Raw genomic sequence first — 14332 nt, 5'->3', positions numbered from 1 at the left:
AGCCTTGAAGCCTAGATATGGAGGTGGATATGTGAGAGCCAGGAATTCCCTAAGTTGCAGGTTCTTGGCATGCTTCTAGCTAGCCTGACCAGCTGCCTTTTGTTAGCTCTAGCTGTGTGACACCAGGAAGATGTGTAGTGATGACTAACATTTGGGGACTGTTTTCATATTCTGTGAGGATGGGGAAAGAGCACAAAGAGGAGTTTTTACAGATATTTGCTTTTGTCACTTGAAATCTAGCAACTAAACATTTTCGGGAGTCATAAAGTGTTTCAGATCTTCTTCTGGAGATAATATCTATCAGTTCTGTATCTTTAACTGAATTTTAAAGGATAAGATATCTAGTGAAATATCTTCTGCCTTTTAAGAGTTTCCAGATCCCTTTCCCTCCCTTCCTCTTCTTGTTCAGCTGAGATGGGACCAGAGGAGTAAGCAAGTGGCTCTCCTCAGGAGCATCCTGTGTCTCACCTGGGAACAAGGCGAGCAAGATAGTGTTTTATGATCCCTTTCAGTTTCATTCCCCACCTTTGCAGTTCCTTTTCATTGCAAGACAAAAGAAATACTTTCGTGCCCTTTCCTAATCTCTGGTTGCCTTAAGGAAGCAAGCACAGATTCATCATGTCTTTTGTTGCTTATCAGCAGTAATTTATGATACAGTGATGTAAACAAGCAAAGGATATATCTGGATAAGAGATGCAGTATAGGATATAATTGGTGTATGAAGGAAAGTTTAAAGGAGAAGATAGGTAGCTGAGGGTCTTCCCAGTTTTCCTTCTTTCTTGAATCACTTTTTTAGGTAACTTTATGCCAGTGCTTCTGTTGTGACACCCTCTTCTCACTCCATTCTTGCCTAACATCAAGTGTCCCATCTAAACTGGCCTTGTTAAACACATCCTGCTTTGGAGCCATAGACAATTCACTATGTTTTTAAATCTGGACTAAGATTTGCTAGCTTAGTTTTGCAGTCAGAGAACAAAGAAAGGACTACGTCTGCATGCACATGGGGCCTGTATGGGAAAAAAATGCTCACAAACAAAACTTGTGTGTGTTATTGACTTTATCTCCTCAGTCACTGGGTGTGAATCCCTATATTAGTGAAGTCCAAGAGTAAAGATGGGAGAAAAGAAAGTCCTGGGTGAATTCTAGCACTGTCAGTGAAGCTTCATCTCTGGAAGCGGCCTTCGTTGTTGTTCGTTCTGTTTCTTTGCCCATTTCTGGTTAAGACTCAGATCTCTGTCTGCCAGCTGAAGCTCTCCACTGCAGTGGTGCTTGTGTCATGGTCTTGTTTCTCCTACCAAGCAAAGGCCAGCATGAGCTCCACTGTTTCTGTAGGGAAGGTTCTGGAGGAGGGAGTGGGACATGCATCTGATCTTTGCGTGTCCACTGGATGCTGAGTTAACTTCACCCACGTGGCAGCTGTTAAGAAGCTATTGAGATTCAGTGCACGTTTGTATGGCTTGCTGGGTTTTGTCACCACCTTGACTAGTTGTTTGAAGACTGAAGTGTTCACCTATGTTGCCACTTTTTACTGTGTACAATTCACTATCAGCCTGTGGGTAAAAAAAAATATTTTGAAGGAAAGAGCCTTTTGTTAGGTAGTGTTAAACTCAGATGTACACCACCATATGTTTTGACAACATTTGTGAATAATTTTCAAATGGGTTGAGTAGCAAATGTCTTTTATGGCACCTTTCTACTTTTTCATGAGCTGAAGCATTTGTAAGTGTGAAAATCGTGCTTTAACACCAATTTAATTTACTGCAATTTAATTACTCATAAGTGCATTGTTATGCTTTATATGGTGTTTTATTCATCTGGCAGACTTATTTGAGTATTTGTTCTCTCTGCTAAGAGCATGAAGATCTCAAGGACTCTTGATAGTGTTTAATCGATGTGATTTCTCCCTGTCTCAAGGCAATGCACTCTGTTAGACACTTGTCCCTGTGCTTTTGCTACAAGAAACAGCCTACGTGCTGAAACCAGTTGCCAGCTTCGGAGCGCTATGGTACAAACCCAAGGTGAAGCTGTCTTTCCTTGTGCTGTGACCTCTGTGCAGAGCTGACAGACATGTGAGAAGCCAGCCTTGCCTGCCAGCTTCTAGGTGAGCTGGTGTATACCATTTACCTGCAACATGAGCCGTCTCACTTAAGTAAATCCTGAATTCATGAGACTGCAGAAGATCTGTGTCTGTTGAGAGAGGCCATAAGAACAGGATTGCATCAGAAATTACTCATTTTTAAATGTATATTTGTGGGGAGAAGAAAGAGGGGATTGGATAGGGGCTTTTAGTATTGGAAATTGTCTGTTCTGCATGGCAGTACTTCTGACTGTGGTTTGTTTGTGCCATAGGGAATGACCCTTCTGAGTCTTTCATTCTTTATTGTGGACAGGTAGGAGGCTGTGTTCTGCTGCAGGTTGTATTGTGTCTCAGGTGTTCCCCTTCCCTATCGCTCTCTGGTTCCGGTTCCTGTTGGGACAGGTGCTTTTACCTATTGGGACGTTACTGCTGTGTACATTATTCCTTATTGTATGTGTTTTGACAATTCAAAAGGAGATCAAAGTCCATTTCAAGTACGTGAAGAGCATGTCTTGGTACCAAGAGGTGGCATCAGGTACAGTAGATAAAGTGTTCTGGCTTTAGCCCAGGACTTGTTTTATCTCCAGAAAGTTGAAAACAAAGTCACTTTGGCAACAATTTAACTTCTACCCTGCTAACAACCCCACTATTACCCGCTACTTGGAGCTTACTAAATGGAGAACATGTACGCTAGTGCTAGAGGGTTTCTCCTTGGTCCGTTTTAAAGGTGTCTGTTTAAATGTGGTGTGAGTTGCCGCAGCTGATTGTCAGACAATCACCATTATCGTTACACATAGCTCCTCTGATATGCTGCCCTGAACCTTTTCTTCTGGAGCCCAGGATACTGTCTGTAGGTATAGCCTCTCGCATGCCTCCTCCAGCAGCCGAGGATGCTCAGTAATTGCTTCTTGATTATTTTACTGTTTTTCAAGAATTGGTGCAGTGTACAGCTCAGTATTGTGTGCTGAAGGTGGCAGATTTCAATGAAACACAGCTTCTGGGAGGAAACACCTCTCTATGGAAGGCTCATCTTTGGTGTAAGACTCTTTCACGTGAAAGAGAGTGCTTGGGTGGGAGCGGGTATCCAAATGGCAATACATCAACATTGTGAGATTCCCAAGGCGGAGCAGTCATGTTACTGTGGTGCCCTGCCCGGATTAATTAGTGTCTCTGAAGCGGTAATTAGCATGGTCCTTTGTGCCACCCAGCCACAGCCTTAGTTATTTCCTTTAGTAATTATGAGAACTTATGTCAGTGAAATGTACCAAGGCTGAATAGTGCTTTTGACTACTTAAAGGCTTTCCTGTCCCAAAATGTAGAACATGTTCACCAGGAAATAGTGCCTTCACCACTGAAAATGTTACATTCAAATTTATTTTTAAAAAAAAGTCTCCTTCGCACTAAGAATGTAACTACCCCTCTGGTGCTATACAGGACATTTCTAGATCACTTAGCAGTGCTTGTTGGACACAACATCTGAGGCATATCTGAAGAACCAATCTAGGCATGTCCGTGCATTTGAGGGGGCTGGTGTTTTTTCAGGCCAGCATAAATTCCTCTTTAGATAAGTGAATCAGGCTGCTGTCTGCTGGAATGAAGTGTGCGTGTTGGAGGAGCATGTGGGCGGAGGTGTTCAACAGTGCTAGAATGGAAAAGGAGAGAAGATGGAATACATGTGTTACCCATCTGATGACGTGTCAGGCTAGTGAAATACTCCATGAGACATGGACCCTTTGTTAAAAATTGACACCACGTCTCAGGGACTTTAAGGAATATTTGTTGCATAGTAACTTTAGCTTAAATCTAAAATGTTATGAAGATTAAAACTTTGTGTAAAAATTACAACTTTATCAGTAAATGGACTCCCATTGTATAGTCAATATCTCCGCTTAACTGTTTGACCGTGTTTGTTTTCATTTCTGCTTTTCTTTCCTTGTGCTTAATACTTAGTTATGCTAATCACTGAGTAAATTTTCTGGCTGGAAATAAAATGAGATTGCCATTTGTGAGGCAGTTTTGAAGAACAATTACTTTTTTATGCGAGATACATTAATCTATTTTGTACAGATTAAAATTTTGCTTGGTATTACACATATTATTTTAAATACCCATTGTAACAGAATGTTCTCTGATGTTTGGTGTTTTTATTAATACCTGTTAGGTGTGGTTTGTTCTCCCCTTGAGGGAAAAAATGGGTATACAGTGTACTGTTTTTTGTTTTGGTCGTGCTTGGATGATTGTGTACACATGCGTGCTGTGATTTGTTTGGGGTAAAAAGTGAAACAGAAGCATTCTTTCCATCTTGTGTGGAAAGCAGTCAGGTATGTGATAAGTCTTAGCTCCCAAAGGATTTCTGACTTTTGGTCAGCCCTCTTTGACAAAAAGGAAAAATTCCCCCAACGTTGTTACTAGTTCGTCTTGGGGCTCACGCCCTGTCCTGGTTCTGGCCTTTGGAGTTGAACCGTTACTGTGTTTTTAGACTGATTTGGAACAGGTGTGGGCATAAACTCTCTTCAGCTGAATTACACAGTGTCTGGTAAGGAGTTTGTGCTAGCTGTTGGACAATGAGCAGAATGTGACATCTGTTGGGGAAAAAAAATCATGAGAAACACCTGAATGATCTTGACTCCATGGTATAGGGACACATGGCAGCAGGGGTTTGAAAGTAAGGTTTTGTGTCCTTGAGGAGTGGCCCAGGGTGTATGACTGTGTAAGTGTCTGGTAAGGAGTTTGTGCTAGCTGTTGGACAATGAGCAGAATGTGACATCTGTTGAAAAAAAAAATCATGAGAAACACCTCAATGGTCTTGACTCCATGGTATAGGGACACATGGCAGCAGGGGTTTGAAAGTAAGGTTTTGTGTCCTTGAGGAGTGGCCCAGGGTGTATGACTGTGTATAACTATAACTTTCCAGACTGAGCATCTGGAAAGTGCTGTGCTGCTTTAAAGAGAAGTGTAGTGGAGGAGGCTGTAGAAAAAAAGCAATGATTGTGGTGCTTCCTATAATCTGTGAATATAGAGCTCCAAGGATATTATTTGTTTCCTATAATCTCAAGTTTCCATATGCAGTTGCAGTCTTTGTTGTTATGTAAATGGGGATGTTTGTAATCAGCTTAGACTATACCCTTATTATAAGAAAGGCATTTTTAAGGTATCATAACTAGGTAACTTGCTGTATAAAATATTAATATTTTACAAAAATAGCTAAAATTAGAAGTAAATATACTGAGAAAGTGTTAGAAAAGGGGGAGGGTGGGAAGAAATTGCTTGGGGCTTTTGGATTTCTGTTTTTTTTAACAAATGTAGGTTTCCAACTTATTTTCCCTCTTCACTCTTCCCAAAGACATGGGCCCTTGTAGTTTCCCTTCAAATGCTACTTTTAATTTAAGTTTATGAAGATAATTAACCCTTATGAGGCTTTTTTCAGGATTTGTAAACAGTGTAGGATTAGAACAATATGTTTGCTTGTATAGGCACGTTGGCCTGTGCCATGCTTTCAATGCTAGATTTTTTATTAATTTGTAATAAAAACTCTGTATTTTTTTACATGATAGATTTGCTTGTACTCAATTAAGCCCCCATCTCTATAGTTTTACAAACTGGGACAGAGGTCACTTTTTATGTTTGTACCAATGCTTTAAGGAAGTACTTAACAGCTTGGATGATGAGAAGTCTTTTACCTGAAAATAATCTTTAAAGCTCTCTTGAGTAACCATGCTATAGATAGGTAAGTTTTTCTGCTGGCCCATCACTCCATAGCTGTCAAATGTCAAAGCGGTGTCGTTGTGCAACAGTTCCACATCAGCACCACCTCAGGGTGCAGCTACCTTGGACTGTAGTTGTGAGAGGCCCTCGGCAGGATATCTCAGTGCAAGGAGCCCTGTCGTGTATGTATGTGTGCCTCTAGTTTTGGGAAGTTTGCTCATTTGGAGGATTAAGCACACCAAATCGACTGGAGCTGAAAAACAAGTATCCAAACCTTAGTGGTGGATATCTTTGCTGAATTGTTGTGGAGGATGAGAGCTGTCTTATATGCTGTAGTGGTGCAGGCATTAACTCTGCTGCAGCTTCACTCATTATGGGTTGAGTGCTTGCAGGATGAGAATTCTGTGAAAAGCCTATCCAGGGGAAGAACCAAGTCCATCTGTAAATGTTTCTCCTTTTCCTGTAGTTTATATAATACCTCCATGTGCTTCCACATACATCAAGAGCCTCACTTATAACATGCTAATACTTTACTCACATGGGCTTCTGATGCATTTCCCAGTTCAAACTAATCTGGGTTACAAACATTTACTGCTGTGTTTCTGTAACTGGTGTGTCTGTATATCCTGACATGCCTGGAGCTTTGTTTCTGTGCATTCACATGGACTGTTGTTTGAACAAAGATTTAAATTGGGAAGGCAGGGCAGGGTGATGCAGCTATTGCAAGATGCATGCTTTCTCACCATGGTGCTGTTGCCAAAATGTGCTTGAGCATTTCGCCTTGGAAACAAAAAATAACTTAGCCTTTCATTTTTGTGGTAATTACTTCATTGCTCAGTAGCATGGCTCTACCAGGTATCAGCAGTTTTAAGCACAAGATATATTGCACAACATATGGACTAATTGGTGCTTTTCATTTCTCTTCTTGTAGGATGACCTCAGGTTCCTGAATGTCAAATGCTGACACACTGAATTAGCTGAATCTGCTGCATTATTTCTGATGTTTAAAAAGGCCTAATGAAAGTAGAGACTGAGACTGGCACTTCTGTTACAGTCTTTTAAGGTAAGATGTTATTGCCAGGGCAGAGGGAGGAAGACAGATGTGGTTCCACAAGCTGTCCTAGTCCCACCTCTTGATCTCTAATCAGCCTATTGTGGTTTAGTCCAATACAGCCACTTGCTCACTCATTTGCTGACTCTGGTGGGGGAGAGAAGCAGAAGAGTCAAAGTGAAAAACGTGTGCATTGAGCAAAAGCCATGCATGGAAGCAAAGCAAAAACAAGAATTAATTCACCTCTTCCCATGAGCAGGCAGGTGTTCAGCCATCCCAGGAAAGCCTGGCCCCTTCACACATAAAGTTGGTTTGGGGAGACAAATGTTATCGCTACAAATGTTCCCTCTTCCTTCTTCCTTCTTCATATGCTGAGCATGATGCCATATGGTCTGGAATATTGCTTTGGTCAGCTGGGGTCATCTGTCTTGGCTGTGTTCCCTCCCAGTTCCTTGTGCACCCCCAGCCTCCTTGCTGGTCGTGTGGTATGAGGAGCAAAAAAAAGCCTTGTCGTTATGCATGAACTCAGCAATAATCAAAATGTCCATGTGTTATCAATCCTGTTACCAACACAAATTTAAAGCATGGCTTTTTATCAGTTATTATGAGGAAAATTAACTTCACCCTAGTCAAAATCAGCACAAAACTACATGAACCTAAGGTCTTGTATTGGACCCAGCTATCAGTATTGGTTATAAGCAAATTCACTGACTTCACTAAGACAATCCATGCAATTTCAAGAAACATCCATGAAGAAACAATTTATTTTTTTTCCTAAATCACTAATTCTATACAAGTGCTTGTATATCTTTCCATTCGTGTGCCTTAGTTCTTCTATCTATGTATTAGAATTATTTAGTAGTAGTGGTCTTCAGTCCCTATAGAATGCCATGCTGAGAAAATTCACCAGGAAAAATAGGGCTGTGAAGCTAAACATGACTGTAGCTAGAAAAGTCACCATTCTGCTTTGACTGGAGTTGCTGCTGTGATCTTTCATTGATTACCCATGTTTCCTGTACATCATTCGGATTCATGGCTGCATTGTCAGCTGCACTGTAGTGCTGCTGCATTTTCTCAGAGTGCAGCAGACCAGGCACAGACCAGACGGGCAGAGAGTCAGTCAGTACCAGGGTTATGCTGTGCCCAGTGAGCAGCGTGGCCTCTTACCACTGCAAAGTTGTTATGGTGACCAGTGACTGGGTATAAGTACCCCAGCAGAACGGGGCTATGTATTTTTTTTTTCTCTTTTCTGTGCAAACATCAGGTTAAAAGCAACACCAAAGGGATGGCCTGAATGAAATCTCTAAGAAAGGAAACCTAGATAAGTAAAGGCTGTGTAAAGGCTCTTTGCTACTGAGTCCTAAATTGCCTCAGGTTTGACAGCTGCTGTTTGAATGGCAGTTGAATTCTGTTTTCATTTACACTTAGAGTGTCACTGCCTGCCCACCTTATTACATGCACTGCAATATGCTGCAGAGTTGAATGAGAAGTGAGACACACCTAAAACTGAACTTCTCTTTTGAAGAGGAAGGATTTAGTCTTTTGACAGTTGTGATTACCTGGGATGGCTAATTGCTTTTCTTCTGCTGCTTTTGCAGCTTTAATCAGAACATAAACAAGCAGTGGAGACAGCTTGTTTGGCTTTTGAGTGTGGAGAGCTTGTTTTTGCTTTTGACTGTGGCGTAAATCTGGTACTTCCAGATGTAGACTTGAATTGCTGCCAGCTTATGGGGCAGGTAAAGGGCTCCTGAATCTAGTGATCCAAAAGACATGAGGACGCCAGCTGGTTTTCCTCAAATTTTGAAACTGATCTCCTGGAAAAGCTGATCTCCTGCCATTTTTCGTTACTCTGTGAACTTGATGTTTAGATGTGGATTTGTGTGAGTAGCTGGAAGCACCTGGACACCACTGACTCTCTCTGTCTCTGTTGTGTAAAAGCACTTCAGAGAGGGGGCAGAGGGTTCTGCAATAGACAAGCGGCCATGATTGGGAAGCCTGTGTGCACTTCCTCTGCAGGCCTTACACCAGCACGTTTTGGATTGGCCCTGGGCTCCTGCTCATAGAGCAGTGTCTGTTCCTCATTGGAGGATGCTATTCTTCTCTTGGGTGTACCTGGGTTCTTGCTCTTCTGGAGATTATTCTACTACCAGGAAAAGCATTAGTACATGGATTTTATCTTTTCTGGCAGAAAAGTCTTTTGATACAGCAGGAGAAATGCTTAAACAGGCAAAATAAGGAAACTTATGTTGCTGTGACTAGGCTGGTTGCAGTTCCTGTGTGGCTGTGTGCTGCAGCCAGTCCTGGCTATAGAAGTGGTCAACGTCAGCCAAGCATGGGTTTCTAAGTGGAGGAAATGTGTGCATATATGCCCAGAGGCGTTCTCAGGTTGCCTTTGCGGACCCCCAGCCCTGGCAGTGCGCTGCAGCCAGTGCCAGTAATGGAGTGCAGTCACAGCCTGCTGTGCAGTGGGGGGCCCTGCAAGGTACAGGGTGGGAATTGAGGGGAGGGTGCTGTAGGGAAACGCATGCAGACAGAGGTGAAGAGACTGCAGATTGCAGAAAGGCTGGAAAATCCAGAGCAGACTTGTATGGGCTCTCAGGGGGCTGACAATGGGGATGATTGCTTACTGCCTCGGAAAGCACAGGAGCACCAGGTACAGTCAATGAGAAGTGGACTCTTGTCAGTGGCTTGTCACAAGGCTGTGGATATGGAGAGGAGCAGGATGAAGAAGATACTTCCATTTCAGGTGCTCTGAGTTTAGGTACCCCCTCAAGTCACATACGCACATACATTTATCTTTGCTTATCCCTACACGCTGTCCTGTTGCAGGTCTGGGCACTCACAGAGGGCAGGGGAACACAGGCATTACTGGCAGTATCCGTCAGCATAGAGATGTGCTACCAATTAAACGTCAGGACACAAGGTAGGGTTAGTAATTTAGCGAGTCTTGGGAGAAGTGGGCGTAATTTCTCTCTGCAAAGCACAGTATTTGAAAACTGGGTGTGGTATGATGGCATGTAACACAACATTTCATTGTGCTCAAGGCATTTTGCATTTGTACAGATATGGATACTTGAAATACTAATGTGAGCACCTCAGTGCTTTTTGCTTGTGTGTTACAAAGCCTGCATCTCACTGGTGTGATACACTCCATGGAGAGGGCCCAAAAGAGTTTTGTCTGTTTCTGAACTTCACTGAATGTGATCCCTGTGCAGATGATTAAAGCACTGCACTTGTAGTTGGATCACAGACTCTGGCAATGTGAGATGAGCAACAGACTTAAAATTAATTTCCATTTATAAACCATGGTTGCTTCATTGGGATTGCCTGGGGTTTCTCAAAGCTGCGTCCTGTAGCCTTAATTTAGCTTTTATTTTAGTAAAAAGAAAGGATTTACTGCAATATTATCAGATTTAAAACAGCATTTTCACTTTTCACAGCAGAAACTCAGCCTATTTTAAGAGGAAAAAAATTCAAAACAGCAACCAACCTTACGAAGAAAGTCTTGCACTTCCGACAGATGAATATACAGACTGGTTGAAATACAAATGCTCAACAATCACCTTGCTTAGCTGATACTTAAGCTGTAGCTTTTTTACACTTCTGGTTATCTTCAGTTTATCTTATCTTATTCTTTTAATCTGGCCTTTCTGAGTTTTCTGTGCTTGTTGGACCAGTTAAATTGGAGTTTTGCACACTGATTAGTTGGCTTCAGAGGTCCCTGATATACTTTCACATGCAAGGGAGATCTGATTTTTGAGAAAATATGTGTATTGTAAGTGCAGTTAAGCTTGCTCAAATCCAAATACCACTGAAAAGAGCTGATTTTCCTAACACCTGCACAGTTACACGCAGTCACTTTTTTTATTTGACCAGGTATTTCTATTTGACTAATGTAAACCATTTGTAGCTTAAGCTAAACTTAAGAAAGAAAGAACCAGTTAAAGCTGGTTATTTAGTCCTTCCTCCCCTTATTTCTGGTTGTGCTTAAATATGCCACAAGGCCATCAAGCTGCACAGCCGCGCTGTGTTACAGCTTCCACTTTCCCACATTGTACAGAAGGATTTTTTCCGAGCCATCTTGTCATGCCACTTGCCAGAGAGACCTGGATTTGTGCTCTGGATATGAAAAGGTTGCCACAGTGTCACCTCGTGCTTGCCAATTTCTAGAGGGAAGCCTGCTGTGCAGCCTGACTGCAAAGGAAGCAGCAGTAGAAGTCTGCAGTGTGACCCAAACCCACCTCTGGTGGTGCTGCCATCCGTCTTGTGGCTGGTTGTACCTGACTCCATGTCTGAAGCCAAGCTGAGCCCCCACTTTAGACTGGCCACTGCTGAGCAGGGCCCAGGTGAAACTGAGCCCAGGGTGTGCAGATCGTGTCTGCATCCTCTGCTGCTGGTGGCCAGCACGTGTGCTCCAAGTTCCTTGATGCTTTCTTGCATTTCAGGCATTCAGGTGCTGGGACCACTGTGACTGGAAGTGGTGCTGCTGACCAAGAGCAGCTAACTTGTGCCATACTACATTTTTGTGAATTTGGTCTGTGGAAGGGACCCCACTCCTCAATGTTACTGGCACAATAAGTGCTGCTGAGCTATTTCAGTACAGTAACTAGTTCTTTATATTGATGAAAGGCTCGTGTGCTTTTCTGATTTATGAGACTTGTGAGTGATTAAAAAATAAGTCTATTAATCTTTGGAACAACCTAAACATAAAAAAATATCCCACCAAAACATCCTTGGATTTTAGTTCTTTTGCCATCAGAACCTGACAGCAATTCAGCAGCTCTCTGGATTTTCTGAGAATGACAATCAGTTGCTAGTATAGAAAGTAAATTCTCTTGTTTCATGTTTTAATCTTAATGAGTTCAGGGTTTTGAGCTCTTATCTATATATTCTTAATTTGCCTTTTGCTGTTTCTCTACATGTAAGGACGCACAAGAGTAACTCATCTTTCTTTCTGCTAAAGGTACTTCTACTTTTTCAAAGGAGATGCTTTGTCCACTAGGAACTGTGTCTCAGCATGCTAATAAAATTCACTTTATGCCTTTAAAATGTTTATTCAAAGTGGCCTGGCTGGCTCACAGTAGCTGTGTGGGTGGACTGTCCTTGAATTTTGTCAACCTTATTTAGTACTGCACAATACCCAGTGATGGAAAACAGCTATAAATTGTCTGTGCACAGCCATGCATTATTGATAAAGGGTAGAATAAGCTCTACAATTTCTTTATTTGATGTTGTTAGTGCAACAACTGGCTGATTTGTTGAGACTTTTCCCCCTCCTATTGGCAGTAAAATATCTCTTCATTTTGAACTCTGAGTTTTCTGAATTTCCATTTGTTTGGGGTTGAAAACTTGCTTTGTCTCCATTGTTACTAAAGGAAATGGAAATATTTTCAAAGAGTAGAAACAAACTTAAGCTCAGAGGGAGCTAAGCAAACAGTAAATTTGACTCCATGCTGAAGATAGGACTCTCCTAATTATCTCAAATATTTAGAAATACAAAATGGATCATAAAGTCTCACAGTACATTTAGAAGAAAAAACGCTTTAATATACTTCATTTGGCATATGCTTAGAGAAAATGCTTTACAGTGAGCTCAGTGTGCTTTGTAATTTCAGTGTTCCTTCAAAGTTTATGAAAAATTCTCAAGCCTTAAATCTGTCATGCCTTTTCTCCTGTTGACACTTATGATGAGTAGAGACTCTACTGAATATAATTTGCATATAAAACTGTGCTGTAAACTAAACAGTTCTTTCTCTGTAGTTGAATGAATGTACAATGAATTGCTGAAAACTGCAAATTAATAAATATGTAAGTAAAAAAAAAAACTTGCCAGCAAAACTATGAGGCATTTGGTCTTCCCAACAGATGTCCAGCACCGAAGCTTCTTTTTAAGCTATAATTTTTGGAAGAGTAGCTTCCCAGAGGTTGTTATTGTAATACAGCCAAGGGAATGTACAATTTGTGCCAAGGAAATATTGTATTAGAATTATGGAATTTTATTTCCCTCTATTAGATTTGTAGATAGATATCCTTTGGTAGAAGCATCCCAGGCCCCTACAGATATATATCTATATATGTAGATTTTTTTTTTTGTCTTTGTAAAAGTGTCAGGGTAGGGAATTCACAAGTTATACTGATGTCTATAATGGTTTCTTTCATTCCATGGGGAATTGGTGTGTATTAGTTTAACTTTCCATATATTTGCAGTCTTTTAAGGTTAGAAGTCATTAAGTAATGAAGTAATTAAACTGGTTATGTCATTGCAGTAAGAAGGCAGGAAAAACCATTGGTAAAAGGACTAACATGACTGACAGAGGCTTGCTAGAGATTTACATTGAGAATGAGTCATTCTTCAAAACTTTTTCATTTTCTGATGGAAATTGTGGAGTAAATCAAATACAGTGGCTATGAGTGATTAAAATGCAAAACTTATGAATTCTTACTGACTTTGTAAATCTGATTCCTTTACTGTTAATATAAAATCATTTATCTTAAAGCACTCTTGAGGCTGTGAATATTTAGATGAAAGCTTCAACTCTTGAGGAAGGTTATTTTGATATTCAGCATCATTAATTATGTTGCTTGCATAGAAAGTTGTCATGGAAGAGGCACAGGAGATTTTTTCCATAGGTCATCTCGTAGATCTGTGGTAATTAATTCGATAAATCAAAGTGGCAAATTTTGCTATAGTTTAAATACTTACACAATTCAGGTATTATGTAGTCATCTAAAAATTCCTGTGCTGGTTGAAGAGGATAGCTTTGGTTTGATCCTACAGAAAACACAAACAGTGGACATTGACTTGCCTGTGATTTTGGCCTTGGAGCAACTGTGCAGCTATCTTTTTTTTAGAGAAGGGCAGGCTTCAGCCATGTTACTACAATTCTCTTTAGACAGTTTGGGAGTATGAGTGTGTGTGTAATTTCTTCTTGAAACAAGTATACTTTGGTAGTGAAATACAATTTTGAAAATCCTTTGTTCCTGTTGTTTGTTTAAAGGAACATCTTTCACTGGCATTATTAGAACCCATTGAAATAAAACACTGTAAGATAAGGAAATACTCCAGAGTACAATAGAGTTGGATGCTCCTCCATATCTGCACATTCTCTTTAGGCAGTGCATGGATGGTGGTGTTGTTCAGACATCTTCATTTGCCCCCCTGGGAGTCAATCAGTAGTCTGACAAACACAAAAGAGCTTTAATGCAATTTGACAATTATTTTCTTCATACTAACGAAACATGCCTTGGTCCAGCCAGGTTGAGTGACTTTTGGAAAGTTACCTAGATTAGAAATGTACTAGATTAGAAATGTACTGGGCAAGTGACCTGAGTGTTGCGGGTGACCATCCACAATGCTTGTCCCTTGGGAGGGCCATTGTGGAGGAAGGTGGGATGGATGAGGCTGTAAGAAATCAGCTTCACATAGCTGATCTCTGCTCAAAATACAGGGACAGCTACAGAGGTTGCAGGAATGGTGTGATGCAAAGGGACCTGAAAAA

At 41.1% G+C, this 14332-nt stretch overlaps 1 protein-coding gene across 3 annotated transcripts in view; it reads left to right on the top strand.

Annotated features, from left to right (window-relative positions):
* Window positions 1-14332, top strand: part of KANK1 (KN motif and ankyrin repeat domains 1) — a 129476-nt gene that overhangs the window by 26137 nt on the left and 89007 nt on the right. For all 3 annotated transcript variants that reach the window (XM_039729720.1, XM_039729722.1, XM_039729723.1), the window contains exon 2: window positions 6714-6845. The gene's annotated coding sequence lies outside the window, so the exon portion shown is untranslated. The remainder of the gene's footprint in view (window positions 1-6713; window positions 6846-14332) is intronic.

Source organism: Passer montanus, unplaced genomic scaffold (genome assembly GCF_014805655.1).
Source record: "Passer montanus isolate IOZ18808 unplaced genomic scaffold, ASM1480565v1 scaffold7, whole genome shotgun sequence".
Lineage (NCBI taxonomy): Eukaryota > Metazoa > Chordata > Aves > Passeriformes > Passeridae > Passer > Passer montanus.
Note: the sequence above shows the minus strand (reverse complement) of the source record. Positions and strands in the feature narration are given on the sequence as shown.